This window comes from Natrix helvetica, assembly GCF_964273705.1.
Source record: "Natrix helvetica genome assembly, chromosome: 10".
Classification (NCBI taxonomy): domain Eukaryota; kingdom Metazoa; phylum Chordata; class Lepidosauria; order Squamata; family Natricidae; genus Natrix; species Natrix helvetica.
Genome location: NC_138561.1, coordinates 4,121,238 through 4,131,579, shown reverse-complemented (window position 1 = coordinate 4,131,579; position 10,342 = coordinate 4,121,238). Strand labels below are relative to the sequence as shown.

The window sequence follows — 10,342 nt, the reverse complement described above, 5'->3', positions numbered from 1 at the left end:
CTTCCTCTTCCTCCTCCTCGCCTTCCTCCTTTCCCCCTTTCTTCTTCCTCTTCTTCTATCTCCTCTTCTTCCTCCTTTCCTCCCCCTCTTTTTACTCCTCCTCCTCTCCTCCCCCTCTTCTTCCTCTTCCTCCTCCTCTCCTTCCTCTTTTCCCCCCTCTCCTCCTCTTCTTCCTCCTCCTCTTATTCTTCCTCCTCCTCCTCTCTCCATCCTCGCCCCCCCCCCCCTTAGCAAAGGCCGCCGCAGCCCCCGAGACGGGGCGAGGCCAGGCTGGCCCGCCCTCCGCTTGCAAGGGGCGGGTTCCGACGTGCCTGGGCTGGGGCAGCGAAAGAGCAAGGCGAGGAACAGCGAGCGCCGCCAGCGCTGGGTCACTCGGCGCCCGCCCTGGCGCCAAGCTCGGCTGGCTGCAGCCCCGAAGCCAAGCGAAGCAAGCCCGGCGCCCGCTCCGGCCGCGGGGATCCTGAGCAGCCGGCGAGGTTCTCGGACGCAGGCAGGTAAGCCCGGGCGCTTGGCTCCCCTCCCTCCCTCCCTCCCCTTCCAGGAACCCCAGTCGTGCCCAGGATGCAGCCAACCTAGAAGGGGAGCTTGGCTGGCACAGCCAACCCGGGTCCCACCTCGCTTGTGTCTCCCCAAAAGCTGGGCGCCTGGGCAGGGGAGGCTCCTGCTGACTGCCGGCTGCCTGCGATTTGGCAGCTCGAATCTCAGCAGGCTCAAGGTTGACTCAGCCTTCCGAGGTGGGTCAAATGAGGACCCAAATTGTTGGGGGCAAGAGGATGACTCTGTAAACCGCTTAGAGAGGGCTGTAAAGCACTGAGAAGCAGTATATAAGTCTAAATGCCATTGCTATTCCTTTTCTCCTTCCTTCCTTCCTTCCTTCCTTCCTTCCTTCCTTCCTTCCTTCCTTCCCTTCCCTTCCCTTCCCTTCCCTTCCCTTCCCTTCCTTCCTCTGCACAATGATTAGAATGCAGTATTGCAGGCTGATTCTGCCCACTGCCAATAGTTTGAATCTGACCAGGCTCAAGGTTGACTCAGCCTTCCATCCTTCCGAGGTAGGTAAAATGAGGACCCAGATTGTTGGGGGCAAAGAGGCTGACTCTGTAAACCGCTTAGAGAGGGCTGTAAAAGCACTATGAAGCTGAATATACGTCTAAGGGCTATTGCTATTGCTGTATGTCTGTCTCTCTGTCACTCTCATCCATCCATCCATCTAAGAGCCATGGTGGCACAGCAATTAGAATTCAGTATTGCAGGCTGACTCTGCCCGCTGCCAATAGTTCAAATCTCACCAGGCTCACTCAGCCTTCCCTCCTTCTGGTGGTTGCAAATCTGCAACCACCACCAGTTCGATCCTAACTGGTGGACTCAGCCTTCCGCCCTTCCAAAGTGGGTAAAATGAGGACCCAAATTGTTGGGGGCCATAGGCTGACTCTATAAACCGCTTAGAGAGGGTGGGAAGCAGTATCTATGTCTAAGTGCTATTCCTCTCTCTCTCTCTCTCTCTCCATCCCATTCTGTGTGTGTCTGTGTGTGTGCGCGCATGCATCTATCTTTGTATCTCTTTCTAAGAGCCGTGATGGGGTAGTGGTTAAGAATGCAGTATTGCAGGCTGACTCTACCCACTGCCAATAGTTCAAATCTCACCAGGCTGAAGGTTGACTCAGCCTTCCATCCTTCCGAGGTGAGTAAGACCCAGATTGTTGGGGGCAAGATGCTGACTCTGTAAACCGCTTAGAGAGGGTTGCAAAGCACTGCAAAGTGGTATACAAGTCTAACTGTTAGTGTCCCTAGTATAAGTGATGTTCCAAAAACAATCACACCCGCACACCCACACCCACCCACACACACACACAGTGAAGGTTTCAGGGATAGGCTGGTTCACACGACCTGTTGAGCCTTCAGTAGCCTTGAAGGCCCATCATCGGAGGACAATTTCTCACAGGAGATTCATCCCAGGTCACTGTAATTTTTCTCTGAGTTTTCCCCAGTGACTCCAGACAACGTTTGGAAAACTGGAAAAAAAACACCAAAATCATCTCAGAATGGATTGATTCGCAGGACCTTCTGTCAATCATCTTACAGGGGAGATGGGCCACATAAGTATTGAATAACTAATTAAATAAATAACGTTTTAATTCAAATCAAGTAAATTCTCCTGCAGGCAGAATGCAATAGTTCCTCTTTTATGCTCATCTATGTGTGTTATTTTGGGGCGTGGGACATTAATGCCACATAAAGAATGAAAGATGGGACGCGGTGGCTCGGTGGCTAAGACTCTGAGCTTGTCGATCAGAACGGTCGGCAGTTGGGCAGTTCAAATCCCCAGCGCCGCATAACGGAGTGAGCCCCTGTTACTTGTCCCAGCTTCTGCCAACCTAGCAGTTCGAAAAAAATGCAAGTAGAGAAATAGGAACCCCCTTTGGTGGGAAGGTAACAGTGCTCCGTGCACCTTTGGCATTGAGTCATGCCGGCCAAATGACCACGGAGACTTCTTCGGACAACAGAGATGAGCACCGCCCCCTAGAGTTGGGAACGATTAGCACATCTGTACGAGGGGAACCTTTACCTTTAAAGAATGAAGTTACCGTGTATCTAACATGACATTCTTCTTTCTAGAGAAAAAGACATGGAATTTTTTGAGGCCACCTCTCATTCTTGAGCCCATACAGCTAGTCCTTGACTTAACGACCATAATTGAGGCCAACATTTATTTTGCTAAGTGAAACATTAAAGTGAATTTGCTCCGCTTTACGACTTTTCTTGCCACAGAGAATCGCCGCAGTTGTTAACAACACGGTTGTTAAGTGAATCTGGATTCCCCCTTGACTTTGCTTGTCAGAAGGTCAAAAAGGTGACCACGTGACCTCGGGAGACAGCGACCGTCGTAACTATGAATCAGTTGCCAAGCATATGAATTTTGATCACATGAGCATGGGGATGCTGCAGTGGTCATAATTTTGAATGGTTATTAAGTGAATTGTAAGTCGAGAATCAACTGTATATGTTAATTTTTCTTTTTGATCCTGTTTTTCCAAGTCTTCCTGAGCAGCCTTTGGAACTCCCAAACTTTGGCCAACTGTTGCCCACCAGGAGGGTCCTGCCTTCCACAGCTGGGCTGGGCTGTGACTCTGTCCACCAGGGAGAATTAAATGATTTAGACAGTCAAATGATGAAGGAGGCTGCTTGAGGGTGGAGGAGATGCCTGAAAAGGATCCCAATCTGAGATCAGATACAGATTAACAGAGTTGGAAGGGACCTTGGAATGGAATGGATTAATAAATACGGAATGGCATGCATGGCATAGAATATGAATATGGAATGGAATGGAATGGAATGGAATGGAATGGAATAGAAGAAAGAAGAGTGGAATGGAATGGAATAGCATAGCATGGAATGGAATGGAATGGAATAGAATAGAATAGAATAGAATAGAATAGAATAGAATAGAAGAAAGAAGAGTGGAATGGAATGGAATAGCATAGCATGGAATGGAATGGAATAGAATAGAATAGAATAGAATAGAATAGAATAGAATAGAATAGAAGAAAGAAGAGTGGAATGGAATGGAATAGCATAGCATGGAATGGAATGGAATAGAATAGAGAAAGAAGAGTGGAATGGAATGGAATAGAACAAAATAGTATAGAATAGAATAGAATAAAGAAGAGTGGGGTGGAATGGAATGGAATGGAATAGAATAGAGAAAGAAGAGTATAGTGGAGTGGAGTGGAATGGAATAGAATAGAATAAAGAAGAGTGGAATAGAATAGAATAGAATAGAATAGAATAGAGAAGAGTGTAGTGTAGTGTAGTGGAATGGAATGGAATGGAATAGAATAGAATAGAATCTGGAAGGGTCCTTGGAGGTCTTCTAGTCCAGCCCCCGGCTCAAGCAGGAGACCCTACACCATTTCAGACAACTGACTGTCCAGATTCTTCTTAAAAACCTCCACTGATGGAAAAAAACAGTTTAAAAGAAATCTCCAGTGTTAGAGCACCCACGATTTCTGGAGGCATAGCTGTTCCACTGGTTAATTGTCCTCACTGTTAGGAAGTTTCTCCTGAATTCCAGGTTGCTTCTCTCTTCGATTTAGTTTCCATTCATTATTCCTTATCTGGCCTTCAGGTGCTTTGGAAATAAGTTGACCCCCTCCTCTTTCTAGCAGCCCCTCAAATATTTGCTATCATGTTACCCCTAGTTCTTCTTTTCCCTAGACTAGCCAAATCCAAATCCTGCATTGTGGCAAGGAAGTTGTAAATTGGGGGTAATACTCATTTAACAACTGTCTTGCTTAGCAACAGAAATTTTGGACTCCTAAATCAAAGATCACCTGTATATTGAAGTTCTGAAATCTGCCTTCCTGTCAGAAGGAAGCAGAGCTGTAGTAAGTCAATGGCTGTGCGGCTGTAACCCATTAGAGGAAAGTCCATAAAATGCGCCCTGATGCATAATAGAGCATTTACATCAAATAGTAAAGTTACATTGCTGATGAAGGGGAAAAAGAAATGGAGATGCAGGAAATTAGCCAGCAGTAGAGAGTAGCTTGTTTGCGTGACTTATTTTCCGACTGAGAACTTGGGAGTTTTCCATCTTATAGTTTTGAAGGTCCATAATTGGAGGACAATTTCACCACTGAAGACTCATCCCAGATTACCATAATTTTTCTCTGGGTTCAAAGGCCTGTTGTTAGGGAATAAAGAATAGGAATAGAACAGAACAGAGTTGGAAGGGACCTTGAAGGTCTTCCAATCCAACCCCCTGCTCCCATTTCAGACAATTGGTTATACAATCTCTTCTTCTAAAAACTTCAAGTGTTGGAGAATTTAGAACTTCAGAAGGCAACTTCTGTTCCAGCGGTTAATTGTCGTCCCTGTTAAGAAGTTTCTCGTTAGTTCTAGGTTGCTTCTCTCTTTGCTTAGTTTCCAACCATTGTTTCTTGTTCTGCCCTCTGGTGCTTGGGAGAATAATTTGATCCCCAACTTCTTTGTGGCAGCCCCTCAAATACTCGAATACAGCTACCATGTTACCCCTAATTCTTCAAGAGGACCAATTAAAAGTCATGTGTAAAGAGGAAATATTTTGAGAAGTATACAGTTAGTCCTCAATGTACAACAACAACTGGGCACATGGTTTCTGTTGATAGGTGAGATGAAGGTCCTGTTTTATGACCTTTCTTGCCACAGATGTTAAGTGAAACACTGCGATTGTTAAGTTAGTAATGCAGTTGCTAGGTGCATCTGGTTTCCCCTTGATTTTGTTCATCAGAAGATCTCCTAAGGGGATCACGTGATCCCTGCAATCGTCATAAATATGAACCAGTTGCCAAGCATCCAAATTTCAAACATGTGACCATTGGGAATGCTGCAACAATTGTAAGAGTGAAAAATGATCCCTAATCGTAGTAAGTCGTAAGTCACTTTTTTCAGTGCTGTTGTAACTTTGAATGGTCGCTAAATGAACTGTTTGTAAGTCGAGAACCACCTGTACAGCAAATTGTGTCCGAGGCTGTGCCCTATAGCGATAGAGGGTCAGCAGCAGTGGTGGGTTCCAGCCGGTACGGCACGGTATGGCCGTACCGGGAGCAGCAGGGAGCAGCGGCCACCATACCGGTACGGGGGCTCGTTTGGACCACCCACCCGCCCACGTTCCGTCCCTGTTTTTAAAGCAACCGGCCAATTGCGCCCGTACGCATAGCTTGTGGCACCTGCGCAACCTCCAACAAGCAACTGGTTGTTGCACGGGCGGTGGAATGCACATGCATGCGCAGCGCACGTGCACGACCAGGACTCCCGGCCCCGTGCACAGCGTACCGGTAGCGACGGGGAGGGGGACCCACCACTGGTCAATAGAGCTGGGTTGTATCTCAAAAATAAGTGTTTGGGGAGTCCGAGGTTTGGGTAACTTGTGAAATCTGATCTCCCAGATTTGCATCGGGATTTGTGCAATGGGATGTATTATTGCAAACGACTTGGAGTTTGCTGTGAGCAGCAGCGGAAGTGGCCCAGTTTGCCTGTGGCAGCAAATTATTCAGGATGGTAAAATCAAAACAGAGTTGCGGAGAGCCGGAGAGTGATTTCTGCAAGCGAGGGAGATGCGCTTTGAAATGACAAATGTAGGTCAAGCGAGCATCGGAGGAAGCAATCAAGCAATCGCCAGATACGCGAGTGGTGCCTGAGCTGGCAGTTCCTGACTTGGGCTTCACACATTCGACAATGAATAACACGGCGGCAAGGAACCGAACACATTTGACAACTCGGGTGGAGGGAAAGGATCTGCCACATTGCTCAGGAGCTATTGGGGGGGAGGGAAGGAGAGAACATTCCCTGCTCTTAAACTCTTAAGTGAGAGAGAGGGGGGGTAGTTTTGATGTGTTGGGACCTTGGAAAACTGTGCTTAATTTTAAAAACCATGTCAGCCACCAAATAGATAAGGCCAGGGGTCCCCAATCCTGATGCCGGGGCCCAGAACCAGACTCTGGCCCATTCAGAACAAGAGCACGGAAGCGGTGGGAACATGGAACCACCCTCGCTCTCCCCCCCCCACCCCCCGAAGCCAGTCCGGAAACCCAAAAAGTTTGGGGACCACTGGATAAGGCAAGGCTGTCCAAACTTGGCAACTTTAAGACTTGTGGACTTCAACTCCCAGAATTCCCCAGCCAGCAGAGCCAGCAGTCTTAAAGTTGCCAAGTTTGGACACCCCTGGGATAAGGGGATTGCAACAGTCATGCTACAAACGAGGCAGACATATTCTCCTTTAGAAATCAGGGTGAAGAAAGTAGAGAGGATTTTATTTAAGAGAAGGAAATGTGCGAAAAGCTTTTTTGACACCTCTTACAGTATTGAAACCTCTGTGTGTGTGTGTGTGTGTGTGTGTGTGTTACAGCATAACTCTGGAACGCCTCAAACAATTTCAACCAAACATGGTAGAAAGATGACTTACACTCAGGAAACAAATGCTGTGGGAGTAAGACACCCCTAACACCCCTCAGAGTGTGTATTCTGTTAAGATACAGCCTGTTGTGCCATAAAATGTCTTCTACTGTACAGTGCAGCGCAGTTGCCATGGTAACGGCTTCACAGTACTCCACAAGGGGGCTCCCTCTGAGAAGGGGGAAATCCAACATTAGAAATTACGTTTGGTACAGACATTTCCCCCCTATAAATAGATATCCGGGCAACGCCAGGTTATCGGCTAGTATAACATAAGAAGATTCAGAGCAAGGCAAGGCAGATCTCAAGACGGTAGGAATTCTCGTGATCCTGGATGTCTTGCCACCTATAATCTAGGTCAGCATTTCTCAACCTTGACAACTAGAGATGCGTGGACTTCAACTCCTAGAATCCCACACGGGATGTTTCCTGGATCCGTTTTCCCCCCTTTTCTGAAGATGAGGGCCATATCTGCTGTTTTCCAGTCCTCTGGTAGTTCCCCAGTGCTCCAAGATCTTGGAAAGATATGGTTTAATAATGGTTCTGAGATCATGTCTGCCAGCACTTTCAGAACTCCGGGATGTAATCCGTCAGGACCAGGCAGTGGTGGGTTTCAAATATTTTAGAACCTCTTCTGTAGGTGTGGCCTGCTTTGTGGGAGTGGCTTGCTGGCCATGTGATCGGGGTGTGTGGCTTGCTGACCATGTGAGCGGGTGGGAGTGGCTTGCCAGCCATGTGACTGGGTGGGCGTGGCCAGCTTGTAAAATGTGGTGAAACTCACTTAACAACGCTCTTTCTTAGCAACCAAAATGTTGGCTCAGAAACTCTGGCATTTGTAGCACGCAAGTATTAAAGCTGTCAAGTTACAAGACCCTTGCACCCCTAACCCTTTAGTAAAAAAAACTCCAGGGGTGTTCAAACTTGACAGCTTTAAGACTTGTGGACTTCAACTCCCAGAATTCCTCCTCCAGTCATGTTGGCTCAGGAACTCTGGCATTGAAGTGTGCAGGTCTTAAAGCTGTCAAGTTACAAGACCCTGGCACCCTTAAACCTTAAAAAAAAAACCAGGGGTGTTCAAACTTGACAGATTTAAGACTTGTGGACTTCAACTCCCAGAATTCCTCCTCCAGTCATGTTGGCTCAGGAACTCTGGCATTGAAGTGTGCAAGTGTTAAAGCTGTCAAGTTACAAGACCCTTGCACCCCTAACCCTTTAGGAAAAAAAACCCAGGGGTGTTCAAACTTGACAGCTTTAAGACTTGTGGACTTCAACTCCCAGAATTCCTCCCCTCGCTCTTCATCTTGATGGTGTGCGGACGGGCTGGGGGAGGGAGATGGAACCGGTTCTAAACGGCACTGTGGATTTGTGGAACCTCTTCTATAGAAGAGGTCAGAACTGGCAGGAACCCACCCCTGGAACCAGGGGATTTGAACCAGTCCAGGACAGACAGGTGTTCTCCTACCATTTTCTTGCTTATTTTAACTTGTATTCCTAGTCTGCCTTTCGTAGTTCGGTATCTTTTTCTATGGGAGTCGATTTCAGGTTGCCAAGGGCAGAGGGTGCAGATGAGGCTAGTTATCTAGGCAGCCTTGGCTGAGCTTGAGAAAGCGAAGCAAAATCCCACCTGCGTTATGCTTGGAGGGGAAATCACCAGAATATCCCCAGGCTGGAGGCTGGATTGGAAAATTGGAAAACATCCCAGAATGGTTTGACAGTCTATTCCCTTTCCATATTATTGTTCAGGAAACAACATGCACCGTATGTGCCTGGAGAGTGTCCCAACAAGTGGGTTGCACTTGCAGGAGGCTACATCTGCATTTGATTTGATTTTACTTTATTTTGTATTTATCATTTATGTATTTATTTAACTTTTTCCCTGCCCATCCCTCTGCCATCTGTTTCTATCTCTATCTACCAATCACTTATCTATTTGCAGTGTCTATCAATCATCCATCCATCCATATCTACCTACCTAACTATTATATGAGAAGGATGTGGTGGCTCAGTGGCTAAGACGCTGAGCTTGTCGATCAGAAAGGTCGGCAGTTCAGCGGTTCGAATCCCTAGCGCCACGTAACAAAGGGAGCTCCTGTTACTTGTCCCAGCTTCTGCCAACCTAGCAGTTCGAAAGCATGTAAAAAAAATGCAAGAAAATAGGGACGACCTTTGGTGGGAAGGCAACAGCATTCCGTGCGCCTTTGGTGTTTAGTTATGCCGGCCACATGACCACAGAGACGTGTTTGGACAGCAATGGCTCTTCAGCTTTGAAACTGAGATTAGCACTGCCCCCTAGAGTCAGGAATGTCTAGCACATATGTATGATGGGAAGCTTTACCTATTATATATCTGTCTGTCTGTCTATCTATTGTATCGCTCCATCCATCCATCCATCCCCTGTCTGTCTATCTATCTACCTACCTACCTATCATCCATCCATCCATCTATCTATCTATCTATCTATCTATCTATCTATCTATCTATCTATCTATCATCTATACATCTATCTATACATCTATCTATCTATCATAATCTATCTATCTATACATCTAACTGTCCATCCATCCATCCATCCATCCATCCATCCATCCATCTATCTATCTATCTATCTATCTATCATCTGTCTGTCTGTATCATCTGTCCGTCCGTCCATCCATCCATCCATCCATCCATCCATCCATCTATCTATCTATCTATCATCCATCCTGGAATATATCTACTTATCTATCCCCATTTATCCCTCCATCTCTTCATCTCTCAATGCATGCATACAACTATCATTCTTTCTATCTATCTATCTATCTATCTATCTATCTATCTATCTATCTATCTATCTATCTATCATCTATCATCTATCATCTATCTATCTATCTATCTATCTATCTATCTATCTATCTATCTATCTATCTATCTATCTATCTATCTATCTATCTATCTATCTACTGTATCTATCTACTCCATCCATCCATCCCCTTCTCTTTCTACGGTATATCTATCTATTCATCCATCCATCTATCATCTATCTAATCTATCATCTAATAGAGCCACCCACCTCACAAGCAAGGGACTCTGGTCATACCTGCTTTCCTATTCTTTTAATGGTGTATATCCACCTTACTGGTGCCCAGGTCTCAGCCAGCCTTTGCCAAGTTGGTGTCTCTTCTTGTCTGTGCCACCTGGGATTTCCAGTATGCAACTTATATTCCAGACTCTCGAGAGAGCATCAAGTTGGTGAGGGCTGCCTAGAGGTGAACTGGCTATAACCACTGGGAATCCTAGCCAGAAGGTAAGTTTTGGCTTAGCACTGGTTTTCCAACATGTTGAGACGCTGTCTTTGTTCTGAAGAGCTCCATTTCTTGGAGGTGGAAGGTGGCATCTGATCTGCCCTTCCTTGTGTATCAGTTTGGAGGATACAGAA

General features: G+C 46.4%; 1 protein-coding gene across 3 annotated transcripts in view; it reads left to right on the top strand.

Annotated features, from left to right (window-relative positions):
* The first annotated feature begins 221 nt into the window (after nucleotides 1-221).
* The window catches only part of DOK4 (docking protein 4), an 84,585-nt gene continuing 74,464 nt past the window's right edge, over nucleotides 222-10,342 (top strand). Inside the window, exon 1 of one of the 3 annotated variants that reach the window (XM_081963312.1) lies at nucleotides 222-494. The gene's annotated coding sequence lies outside the window, so the exon portion shown is untranslated. Of the gene's footprint in view, nucleotides 495-986; nucleotides 1,050-10,342 lie in introns of those variants that run through there. The other 2 variants (XM_081963309.1, XM_081963311.1) reach the window with 2 other exon arrangements.